Here is a 12,327-nt window from a genome sequence, read left to right as displayed (position 1 = left end):
GGCCCAGTTTCTTTTAGGGGCTGCCTGCCGTGCCTGGGCCCCCCTGGATGAGTTGTCTTTTGGTTCATGTCAACTGACTTGGACCCTTAGTTGTGTCTGTGAACTCCTGCCAACTTTATCACGGAATATAGCTTAATCACAGGAGTGACCTCCAGCTTGTTCCAGCCACCCACACTCAAGGTGGTTGATGACACAGCGTGGGTACAGCAGGCACAGGAATGCGGGGCTGTCCTAGAGTTCTTCCATGTTGCCACAAGCCAGAGGTTTGTTTTGGGGGAGGAAATTGCTGTCTCAGATATGCTCTCCAGATGCGAGGTTTTTCCACCATGTTGTACTGATAGTATATTGAGTGAAATTGAAAATGGCTTTCTTTCCTGGTCATAAACAAGCTGATTTGCACTAGAATAAATAATGGGTCCGTAAGTACCCTAATGAAAACCCAAGAGAATGCCAAAAACCTCCTGGCACTGATAAAGGACTTTGGCAAAGTCTCAGGGTATAAAATAAGTGTACAAAAGACAATCACATTTCTATACACCAATAATAAGCAAACAGAAACCCAAGTAAAAAACACAATTCCATTTACAATAGCCACAAAAAAAATGAAATAGCTTGGCATCTTCCTAACCAGAGCTGTAAAAGACCTTTACAATGAAAACTACAAAACACTGCTCAAAGAAATCAAAGATGACACAAACACATGGAAAAATATCCCATGCTCATGGATTGGAAGACCCAACATTGTTAAGATGTTCGTTACACCTAAGACAATCTACAGATTTAAGGCAATACCATCAAATTACCAGCAACATTCTTCTCAGACCTAGAAAAAAACAATACAGGAATTCATATGGAAACAAAAACAACCAAGAATAGCCAAAACAATCCTCAGCAAAAAAAAACAAAGCAGAAGGTATCACACTCCCAGTCTTTAAACTATACTGTAAAGCTACAATAATCAAAACTGCCTGGTATTGGTACAAGAACAGGCATATAGACCAATGGAATAGAATTGAGATCCCAGAAGCAAAACCTCAATTTCTCAACCATCTCATCTTCAAACAAAGCCTTCATCACCCACTCCTGGGGAGAGAAAAATCTAACCTATTCAGTATATGGTGCTGGGAAAACTGACTGATCACATGCAGAAGATTGAAACAGGACCCCTGCCTATTCCCATACACAAAAATTAACTCTAAATGGATCACAGATCTAAATGTAAAACCTCAAACTGTACAAACCTTAGAAAATACAGGAGATACTCTTTTTTTTTTTTCAGTTGGAGTCTCACTCTGTCGCCCAGACTGGAGTGCAGTGGCCGCTCCCGGCCATCGCAGCCTCGACCTGCTGGTCTCCGGCGATCGTTCCACCTCAGCCTTCCAAGTAGCCGGAATTACAGGCATGTGCTACCACGCCCGGCTAATTTTTTGATTTACTGTAGAGATGAGGTCTCGCTGCCCAGGTGGGTCTTGAACCCACGGGCTCAGGCAATCCACTCACCTCAGCCTCCAAAAGGCGTGGGATTACAGGCTGAGCCACCGAGCCCGGTAGGAGATACTCTTAAGGAAGTTGAAACTGGCAACCAGTTTCCTGATCAAAACCCAAAGTGCCCAGGCCATAAGAGATAAGATAGACAAATGAAACCTCATTAAATTGACAAGCTTCTGTAAAGCCAAAGAAACTATCAAGAGAGCAGGGAGACAGCCCACAGACTGGGAAAAAATATTTGCCAACTCTATGTCTGACAAAGGCCTAACATCAAGGATCTACAAGGAACTCAAACATGCTGAAAAGAAAAAAAAACAGCCCCATCACAAAGTGGGCAAAAAATATGAATAGACACCTCAAAAGAAGACATATGAGCAGCCAACAGACACATGAAAAAATGTTCAGCCTCACTAGTCATCAAGGAGATGCAAATGAAAACTACACTGAGATACCATCTAACTCTAGTCAGAATGACCTCATGAATAAGTCAAAAAATAACATGCTGAGGAAGATGTGACCAAAAGTACAGCCTCTGTGGAAATCAGTGTGGCGATTCCTAAAACTCCTAAAAATTGACCTGTATGATCCCACAATCCCCCTACTGGGAATATACCTGGAAGAACTCAGGTCACTCTATAAAATAGATACCTGCACACATATGTTTATCACAGCATTGTTCACAATAGCAAGAACATGGAACCAACCATGCTGCCCATCAAAAGAGGACTGGATTTTTCAAAAAATGTGGTGCATATACACAATGGAATATTACGCAGCCATAAAGAAGAACAAAATCATGAACTTTGCAGCAACGTGGATGGAATTAGAGCTTATCATACTGAGTGATCTCTCACAGAAACAAAAAGATGAGTATCACATGTTCTCACTCATAAGTGAACCTTGAATAACTGCCGTATAACTGTAGGAAAGGGATTGAAAGTAGCGGGAAAAGGTGGGGAGGGGGGTGGGGGGATAGCTGGGATTGATAGTAGTTGATATCCACCTGGGGAAGGGGGGCACACCTCATCAATAAGGGTACTTGCACAATGAACATTTGTATACCTAACCCTGAATTGTACCCCACAGTTTCAAAATAAAAATTTTAAAAAAAGAAAAGAAAAAGACTCAATTTCCTTTTCCACAATCACTGCCTGTACCCAACTTGGATAAAGTTCTCATTATTATTAGGCTTTTGAAAATGTACACATATTATACATTGGACAAATAATAGGAATTAGCAGACCAGGTAAGAGATAGGAATTAATTTTCTGGCTCAAGGAATTGATTGGAATCATAGTCTGACATCTGTCTCTTCCCTCTACACCATCCTGGTTTTTCTGGAGGCTCTTCTCTCTCTGGGTGCTAATCATGGCTTCCTTCTTCCCCTGTCTCCAGGGATGCTCTCAGACTGGTCCAGCTGAACCAGAGGAGCAAGAGTCCAGAGTCCTGACCAGCCCCCACAGTCCCTGCCCCTGCTGCAGCTCCTGTGCAGGCCACAGTGGGGCTCGCTTATCCCCAGCCAATGACGCCCCCGGTGTCCACTCCTGGACAGCCCAACACAATGGTAATGTCCTCTGAGTCGAATTTTACTTTCCAGATTTAAGCAAGTGAGAAAATAGGAACAACTGCCCCATGTTTTGTGAGCAGTTTTACTGATCCGTTCTAGCAATTGCACCAAAGAGATAACATGGTAAAGGAAGTGTGATCTCAGCAATGGCAGAAGTGACACACAGCAAACTCCATACAGACTTCCTAGCAGAAACCAGATCTGTTTCTACACTGACTTCCAAATAGATCACTGAAACTATGATCGACTTGAACTTGCCTCAAGATCCACAATTCTGCCAACATGCATGTGTGCCGCAATCATGACACTCTTCATGCTTTATTAACTGAAGTGTGCCCCTGTTGTGGATGTGGCCTGTTTGCAGACCATGTCATGTCACGCTGAAGCACCTTACAACCGACTGGCATGTCCCTTTCTTTCTGGGGTGTGTGCAGTAGGACCACCTCTGTATTTTCATTCTGCCTCTGCCTCCCTTTCCAAGTGCCTTTCTGGCTATTTCTTCTGTCAGAAGCAGCATGAGATGTCCAATTGTATTTGGGCAATTCAAAAATGAAAAGAAGAAAAGTAAATAAACATGCTATTTCTGATGGGGACATGTATTCCAATGTAACATTTGAAAAGCACTATTGCCATGGTCCTGAAGTAACTGTCGTCAAATCCCAAGACAGAGTGAGGCTGAGGAGGGGCCTGAATGTAACTGAAGGGTCATCGTGCTTCTTCGAGGAGCACACCGGTGCAGTGGCCACAGGGACATTGTTGGAGGGTCTTAGGATCACATTCATGCCTTCTGTAAGGAGTCTAGGGAATACGATGCTCATGTGATTTTCTTTAATTGCACACCCACACAGACACAATTTGGCAGATTGTCCAGCATCTTGGATGATTGTTTTCTGCCATGTGCTGTTTTTGTAAGAATTGCACAGAAGTTCTCCAGCCTTTCATTCCCCTTGCGATTTCTTTGATCTGTGAGCTATCTGTAAGTATGAATTTAACTTTGAAATATTTGAAGACTATCCAGGTATCTTTTGTTTATCATTTCTACCTTAACTCCATTGTGTTTACAGAACACACTGTGTATGATTTCGGTCTTCCTAAATGTGTTGAGCTCAGTTTTATATTCGTAGCGTGGTCTGTCTTAGTGAGTGTTCCATGTTTCCTTGCAAAGGTGGTTCCGCTTACAGCTTTTCAGCTCTGTGATGTGAGAGTGACCCATGTTTGGTGGAAGCAGGATGGCCCTCCCTTGCAGTGTAGATCGGAGGCTGGCCACTGGTGCTCTGCAGTACACTGTGTCACCGGGAGCTTTTGCAGCCATGGGAGAAGAGAAGTGCTCTGAGCACTTTGACGGCAGGCTGGGCTAAGCGGGGGGGCTCAGTAGATTAGACATGCTGAATGCGTTTCAGTTAACCGTATTTTCAGCTTATGATGGAGTATTGAGACGATTGTGAATTGAGGCGCATCAGCAGTTGATTTGTGGATTTATTGCTGATTTGAGCTTTGTTAAGTGTTATTAAGCTTTATTAAGTGTTGTAATAAAAGCTGCTTATGGGCGGTATGTATATGTCTCACTGTGTGTGTGCATATGCATGCGTGTGTGTATATAATATGTGGTATGTTTGTATTTGTGTGTGTACATTTATATGTATATATGTACACATCCATAGGGGAATTATTCATTGCTTAATGATTAATTTCCTTTGAATCATCTTAAACATAGTAACATAAGATGTCCCATCACAGCTGAAACATGAATTTTGTTCCTTTTTTCTGTAGTTATATCCCATAAAACTAAAACTCCTCAGATGTTTTATATTCCCCTTATACTAAAACTTTAATGGTGCTTTCCTTGTATTAATCTTTAATTAATAAATTAGGTCAGTGAGAATGAATTTTATTTATGAAATTTCTTGGTTTCTGGGTCCCCCCCCCCATTCTACTTGTGGTTTAACAGACAGATTGCTCTTTTTTTTAGGGCACGTTCACTGAAATCCCTGCTAGCAACATTCAAAGAGTTATTGCCAAGAGGTTAACTGAATCTAAGAGTACTGTACCTCATGCCTGTGCTACCACCAACTGAGACCTCGGAGCTGTCCTGAAAGTTCAGCAAGATCTGGTCAAAGGTCAGTAAAGGGAAGTGACTTAACACAGTACACATGCACATCCATTTCCATGGAAGCTCACATTGTGTAGCCTTCCATTTCAGCTCCCTAATGTACTCGCCCTCTACTCTGATAATATTTTGTGCTAGAGGGGGCAACCCCTTCGGGTCCCCTCCCGCTGTGGGAACTTTTCTGTCCTCTCAATCCTGCTTTTAAAAAAAAAATTGTGCTGGAGAAAGAGAATTTAGTTCTGGTTTCTGTGAGAAACGTGTAACTTAGTTGTGGCGAATGGATTGCAGATGCTTTCCCTTTCTGCACGTGAGGGGCTCTGCTCCACCTTGCTCTTGATCGTGTCCCTTTGGCCAACTGAGTTCCATTCTCTGCAAACACCAAGTGAGCATCCCCACCGAAAATCCAAAACGCTCCCAGATTTGAAGCTTTTCGAGTGCCATGACACTCGCAGGAAATTTTCGTGGGAGCATTTCAGAGTTCGGATTTCAGGTTGAGAGGTTGGGGCTGCCGAATGTCATATTCCAAGTCTGAGCACCTGGGGCACTTCTGTTCCTGACCATTTTGGATAAGGGATACTCGGTCCTGTAGCACTGTGTTTGGATTGGTTGGTGGATTTAAAAGCAAAAGTAATAGGCTTAATTTTTTGGTTTGCTTTAACTCGTACATATGTAAATTTTTTGTAAGAATGTATGAACGGCTTGCTCAACCTAGATGGTTATTTTTACTTTTAATATTTTTGAGTATGATATTTAAACAAAAAGGTCCTTAACATTCTAGCAAATTTAAAGTCCAAACATTTTAAGAATGTTTTAGGTTATAAATATATCTTAGTATTTTTTAATGCAAGTTTTTCTTTTATATTTCTTGTTCAAATGCATTTTCAGGTTATTACATTTGTAACGTCTCTCCCAAAAAACAATTAAACATAAGGTTGCTGAGAGACATACAGATTTTAGCATGAACTGATAGTTTTTTTACTCTTTTCGGTCTCTGTGGCTTTTGTATTGCTTTCTTGCCTTGTTGCACTAAGACCTCTGGTGTAATGATGAATGTAAGTGGCAAAGGCAGGCACTGGGGCCACGGCCTTCATCTCCGGGGGAGCGTTGGGTCTTTGTCATTAAGTGTAAGTAAGCTTTTTGTAGGTTCCTTTCAGGTTGAGGGGATTTCCGCTCCTGATTGCTGGGGCTTCTGAACACGAGTGGGCGTGGAATTTTGCCAAATGCTTTTTGTACGTCTCTTTACTTCTTTCCTTTTTGTATCTGTTTTTGTGGTAAATTACATCAGTTGATTTTCAAATGATGAGTCAACTTTGCATGCCTCATACACTGTGGAAACCCGTTTAATCTCCTTCTCATACAATTAGGTTCCATTTCTGAGGTTCTGTTAAGACTCTTCACATCTATACCCATAGGAAATGCTAGCCTGTAGTTTGCTTTCCTTGGGATGGCTTTTTCCTGGTTTCTTACCAGACCTAGTGGAGTGGGTGGGGAACATTTTCTCCTTTATTTTATTTATTTGTTTTCAGTCAGGGTCTCACTCTGTTGCCCAGGCTGGAGTGCAGTGGCACGATCACCATGATCATGTCTACCGCAGCCTCACCTCCTGGGCCCAGGCGATCCTTCCACCTCAGCCTCCCAAGTAGTGGGACTGCAGGCATGCACCACCATGCCTAGCTAATTTTTTTAATTTATTGTAGAGATAAGGTCTCGCCATGTTGCCCAGGCTGGTCTCGAGCTTGTGGGCTTAGGCAGTCCTCACTTCTCAGCCTCCCAAAGTGCTGGGATTACAGGCATGAGCTACCTGACCTCCTCCTCCTTTATTTTCTAGAAGAGTTTGGTGCCGTTGGTATTATTTCTCTTTAATTGTTTGGTAGAATTCACCCGTGAATCTCTTTATGGGAAGATTTCTAACTATGAATTTAATTTTTTAAAGGGACACAGGTTATTTTTCTTGGGTGACCATTGACAGTTTGTGTCTTTAAGGAATTTGTTTATGTCATTTAAATTTCCAAATTTATCAGCATAAAGTTGTTTACAGTATTACCGTTTTATACTTGTGACATCTATGTAATCTGAAGTGATGTTTCTATTTTTTATATTCTTTGTATTTTCTTCTATATTCTAGATTAGTCTGATTGAATTAGTTTTATCACTCTTACTGCTCTCTTCAAAGAACCAGCATGTGATTTTATGGTCTTTCTCTAGTGTTTCTATGATATCGGTTTAATTGCCTTCTGCACTTTATTATTATTATTATTATTTTACTTTGGGTTAAATTTGCTCTTTTATTTCTTTTAGTTTCTCAAGGTGAAAACCTGGATCATTTACTTGAGACCTTACCCTGACATAGTTCTCTTTAGCCACTGCTTATGTTTTATTTCATTCAAAGTGTTTTCGAACTTCCCTTGTGATTTCTTTGATCCAAGAGTTATTGATAAGTGAGAATTTAATTTCAAAATACTTGAAGGTTATTCAGTTATCTTTCTTTTATGATTTCTTTTTCTTTTTTTTTTTTGACTGAACAGACGTGTCTTTATTGGCAGCGACTACTTGAGTGGGATGAAGTGGGTGGCACCAATGCCGAGCTGGCCATGCTTCACAGGCTTGTAAGTGATGGAGAACTTGCCTAGGTAGCGGCCGATTATCTCCGGCTTGATCTCCACCTGGTTGAAGGTCTTGCCGTTGCACACACCCACCATGCTGCCCGCCATCTTGGGCAGGATTATCATGTCACACAGGGGCGTCTTCACCACCTCCGGCTTCTCCATGAGGGGCTCCTTCTTCTTGGCCTTGCGCAGCTGCTTACACAGCGAGTGCTGCTTCCACTGCAGGCTTCAGTTCAGCTGCCACTGCTGTCGCATGCTTCAGCTGCTCATAGGACATGTCCAGCAGCTGCTCCAGGTCCACACTGTGGTAGATGACCTTGTGGAAGGTCCTCTTCTTCTTCTGCTCCACTTCCACCATCTTGCTGGCTCCTCAGAAAGGCTCTTTTATGATTTCTAGCTGAACTCCATTGTGTGTAGAAAGCATACTTTGTATTTCAGTCATCTTAATTTGTTGAGATTTGTAACGTGTTCTATCTTGGCAAATGTTCCATTCGTGCTTGAAAAGAATGTATGTTCTACTTTTTTGCAGGGAGTGTTTTTTAAGTGTCAGCTAAGACAAGATGGTTGATAGTGTTGCTTATATCCTGGAGAGGAGTGTGAAAATCTTGATTGTGATTGTGAACTGTAGGTTTCTCCTTTCAGTGCTGTTTTGCTTTTTGTATTTCAAAGGTGGATTGTTAGGCACACACACTGAGGAGTTCTCTGGTTTCTTGGTGGACGGGCCCATCATCACGTCCTGTTTCCATCTGTTCCTGGTACTGCTCCTTGTCCTCACGCCTTTTTTATCGTATTGATTTTTTAAAATTTGTTTTAACAGTACATCTTTCTGCATCTTTTGCTTTTGATGGTCTATGTCTTTACCCGGATAAGTTTCTTGCAGACAGCATGTTGTCGGGTTCTGCTTTCTCGTCCAGTACTGCCATCTCTTTTAACTAAGGCATTCTGACCACTCCTGTTTAATGTGGTTGGATTCAAATCTGCCGTTTTGTTCATTCTTTGTTTTCTTTGTCCCATTTCTTCCTTTTTTCTTCTTTCCCTGTCTCCAGTTGGGTTAGTTTTGTCATGAGGGAGTCTTAGCCAGAGCAATCAGGCTAAAGAAAGAAGAAAAACATATCCAGATAGGAAAAGAGGACGTCAAACTATCGCTCTTGACAGACAGTATGATTCTAAATCTAGAAAACCCTAAAGATTCCACTTAGAAGACTCTTAGACCTGGTGAGTGATTTCAGTAAAGCCTCAGGAGTCTGCAGTCAGTGGCGTTTCCACGTTTTGCTGATTCCATTCTACTTCTGTGTCCTCTCTCTCTTTCTCCCCCACTTCTCTTTTCTCTCTTCTCTCACTCTGTCTCTCTGATGCTTTCCTTAGGGTTCACGATGTAATTCCTTAATTTTCCACCATCTCACTTCACCTTGGGTCACACCACCTTGTATTTCATGCGAGAACCTTTCCTTCCTTCCACAGTTCATGTTGTGACTTTCCTGTTTTACTTCGACATATGATGTAAGCCACAGAATACATGTTTAATGCTTTCTGCTTCAGCAGATCAAGTTTCTAAAGTTGTTTACAATGAGGAAAGAGTCTCTTTATATTTATTTGTAGTTTTTGTGTTTCTTTGTATAGAATCAAAGTGCTGTCTGCTGTCACACGTCAGTAAATTATTTTAGTTTTTGTCCGAAAAAGTCTGTTTGTTCTTTTCCTTTTCTGAAAAAATGTTTTGGCCATTGCCTTACTGGAGTCTGGTGTGACCATGTGCTCTTTGAACTGTGGCCATCACCACGTTTCCTAACTTTGGCCTCCTCCCCTCCCTTGGGGAGGTGAACCCCCACTCCAGTTTACTTTCTAAATAAACTGTATTTTCCAATCTAAAAAAAATGTTTAATTGTGGTTGAATATAGGTGGACATAAGTGTTACCATTTTAATGATTTTAAAGTCTACAGTTAGGTCTTTGGCATGAAGGGCATCATTTTGTTGTGCAGCCACTACACGTGTGCTCCCACAGGGCTTTCATGCCCTGCAACACTGAGCCTCTGTATCCACTCTCCCTCCCAGTCCCTGGAGACCTCCGTTTGCCTCGTGTCCCTGTAAATGTCACACACACACCCTGGCAACCACCATTCTGCTTTCCATGCCTATAAATGTTATACCCCCAACCCCCAGTGACCGCCATTCTTTTTTACATCCCTATAACTGTCACCACCACTCTGCTTTTTATCCAAGTAAGCCTGGCACCTCTGCATCCCTCAGGCGGGTGAGATCAGAGAATGCTCGCCCTTTTGTGACTGGCTCCTTTCCCTTGGACACTGTCTTCAGGTTCCTGCCTGTTGTCCTCCCTCCAAGGCTGGGCCACACCCCATCTTATGGAGACTGCATCTTCTCACTGTCTGTCCGTGGGTGGACCCATCGGGTCATTTCATCTTTGGTCAGGCCGTGCTGCTATGAACTGGGCGTACAGATGCCTCTTTGTGCCTTTGCCCGCACGTGGGGCTGGTCCCAGAAGTGGAACTGCTGGATCGTGGGGCAACAGTGCCTTTCCTTTTTGAGGAACTGCCGTCCTGCTCTCTGTAGTGGCTCTGCTGGTTGGCCTCCCCAGGGCCATGCAAGATTCAGGATTCTCCCTAGCTTTGCCTGCACTTGTTGTTTCTGCTCTTTTGGTGGGAGTCCTCCTAATGGGTACGGAGTCTCCATTTTTGAAGGATATTTTTGCTGGGCATAGAATTTGGCACTAACGAGGCTTTTGTTCCAGAGCTTTCCATGGAGACACTCCTCCATTTCTGTAGCTTGCTGGGTGCCTGCCGCCATTCTCGACACTCCTGTGTGGCCAGACTCTCCCCGTGTGTCCTGACACTCCCATGTTGCACTCCACCCTCTCTGGCTGCTCTCAGGGCTTTCTCCAGCAGCGGTTTGGCTTTACCTGCCCAGTTTGTCTTGCTGTCTTATTCCCCCATTTGGGTTTCTCTCAGCTTCACAGATCTGCGACTTGTTGTCTTTCCTTATTCTTTTAAATTACTTCAGCCGCAATGTCATCTCCTGGGCCTTCAACTATAAATGGGAGGCTTTTTAAGCTATCCAGAGCTCATTGGCAGTCTGCTCCTTTTTGCTCGTTCCTTTTTCCTTTGGGGTTTCAGCTTGGACATCGTGCTGGCCTGACTTTGAATTCACTGATTCTCCTCTCAGCTGTGGCTCAGAGCTGGACACTCATGTTTTTCATCTCTGGCTGTGGCTGCCCCCTGAGTTTCCATCTGGGCATTTCTGTGGCTTCCATCTCTCGCACGTACCCCACTCACATTGCAGCCTGTGCTCTGCCCTCCTCCTCCCACACTAGCTCCTCAGTGGCCGTCACTCTCTGTGGGTCAGCCGCCCGTTGCTGTGTAGTCAGTCCCCATAGGCCCAAGAGCAGTGTGGTTCTCAGTTAATCCTGCCCTCTCTTCCCCTGCTGGGGCGGGCAGCTTTCTTTTGCATCTCCCACTTCCGAGTGAGATGAGTTGGTTTATATGCAGACTCCAGAATTTCCTAGGATGACACTGGGCGGCCTTTAGAGCTTCCAGAACCAAATGGAAAGTGGCAGATGTCTAAGAGGTCAGCCCGGGAAGTGCCTCTGTGATTCTTGGGTCGCACTGGCTCCTTCATGATGTAGAAGTTGGCATGGGAATGATTTTCCATTGTCTTACTCTCACAAGGCAGGAAATAGTGATGGGTGCATGGAGATATGGACGAATGTAGGGGCTCGCATGGTCCAGCTTGGTCGCTCCTTGTAATTAGGAGGCTCCACATGAGTCTTGAGAGAGCCACGTTATCGTCTTCCCTCCTCTTTCATGTGTGAGGTTACGGTATATAACACGCCCGAGTATGTTCCACACTTTGCTTTTGTGACTTGACAACATGCAGATGAGACTATTTTATATTCCCTTACAAACTTTCCTCCTCAGTAAACATCATCAACGTATCCTTTTAGTGTGCTTGAAAATGTCCATCATAAAGAGTTAAAAATAAAGGAATTTGAAATCTGCTTTACACATGCTGGATTTGAGATGCCTCTTGGTGTGTGAGTAGAAATGTCACGAGAGAAGTTGGATATACAGGTCTGCTGCTTGACTACACCAGGCTCAGAGGTAGAGCTCGCAGGAGGAGTCATTATACTCCTCAGAGCCAAACCCGGGAGCTGAAAGTTTCTGCCTGGGAGCTGCCAGTATGGAAGACGGGGCCAAGCGTCTCGCTTGAGAATGCTCCTGAGTGAGACCATGACTGGGAGGCAGGTCTGGGTCATTGGCTGGCCAGTGCTTGGGAAGTCTCCACCATGGGGATCTGTGGACGGCCAACAGCATGAGGAGGGGTCTGAAAGCCACACGAGGTGAGCAGAGGGAACTCACGGAACAGCATGCCCACACGTTTGAGTTCTTGCCACCAGTTTCTTGTGTCGGTTGCCATTACAAGTCTCCAAGCGCTGGAAATCCACTTATATTTCTGCTCCTCGAGGGGCTTTGAGCAGACAAACAGGAATGTTTCCAGCTCTTTGGAAAGCAAGGGGACCCCAGCTTTATCTTAAAATCATTACATGTGC

The 12,327-nt window shown here is 43.7% G+C and overlaps 1 pseudogene across 1 annotated transcript; it reads right to left on the bottom strand.

Annotated features, from left to right (window-relative positions):
* Positions 1–7,708: 7,708 nt before the first annotated feature.
* LOC103253994 lies at positions 7,709–8,126 on the bottom strand (annotated as a pseudogene). The gene has a single exon (XR_503925.1). The product of XR_503925.1 is annotated as a 40S ribosomal protein S15 pseudogene (transcript).
* Positions 8,127–12,327: the final 4,201 nt, after the last annotated feature.

This window comes from Carlito syrichta, unplaced genomic scaffold, assembly GCF_000164805.1.
Source record: "Carlito syrichta isolate Samal-C Ts95f unplaced genomic scaffold, Tarsius_syrichta-2.0.1 Scaffold68892, whole genome shotgun sequence".
In the NCBI taxonomy this organism is placed as follows: domain Eukaryota; kingdom Metazoa; phylum Chordata; class Mammalia; order Primates; family Tarsiidae; genus Carlito; species Carlito syrichta.
This window is presented reverse-complemented; position numbering and strand designations above follow the sequence as displayed.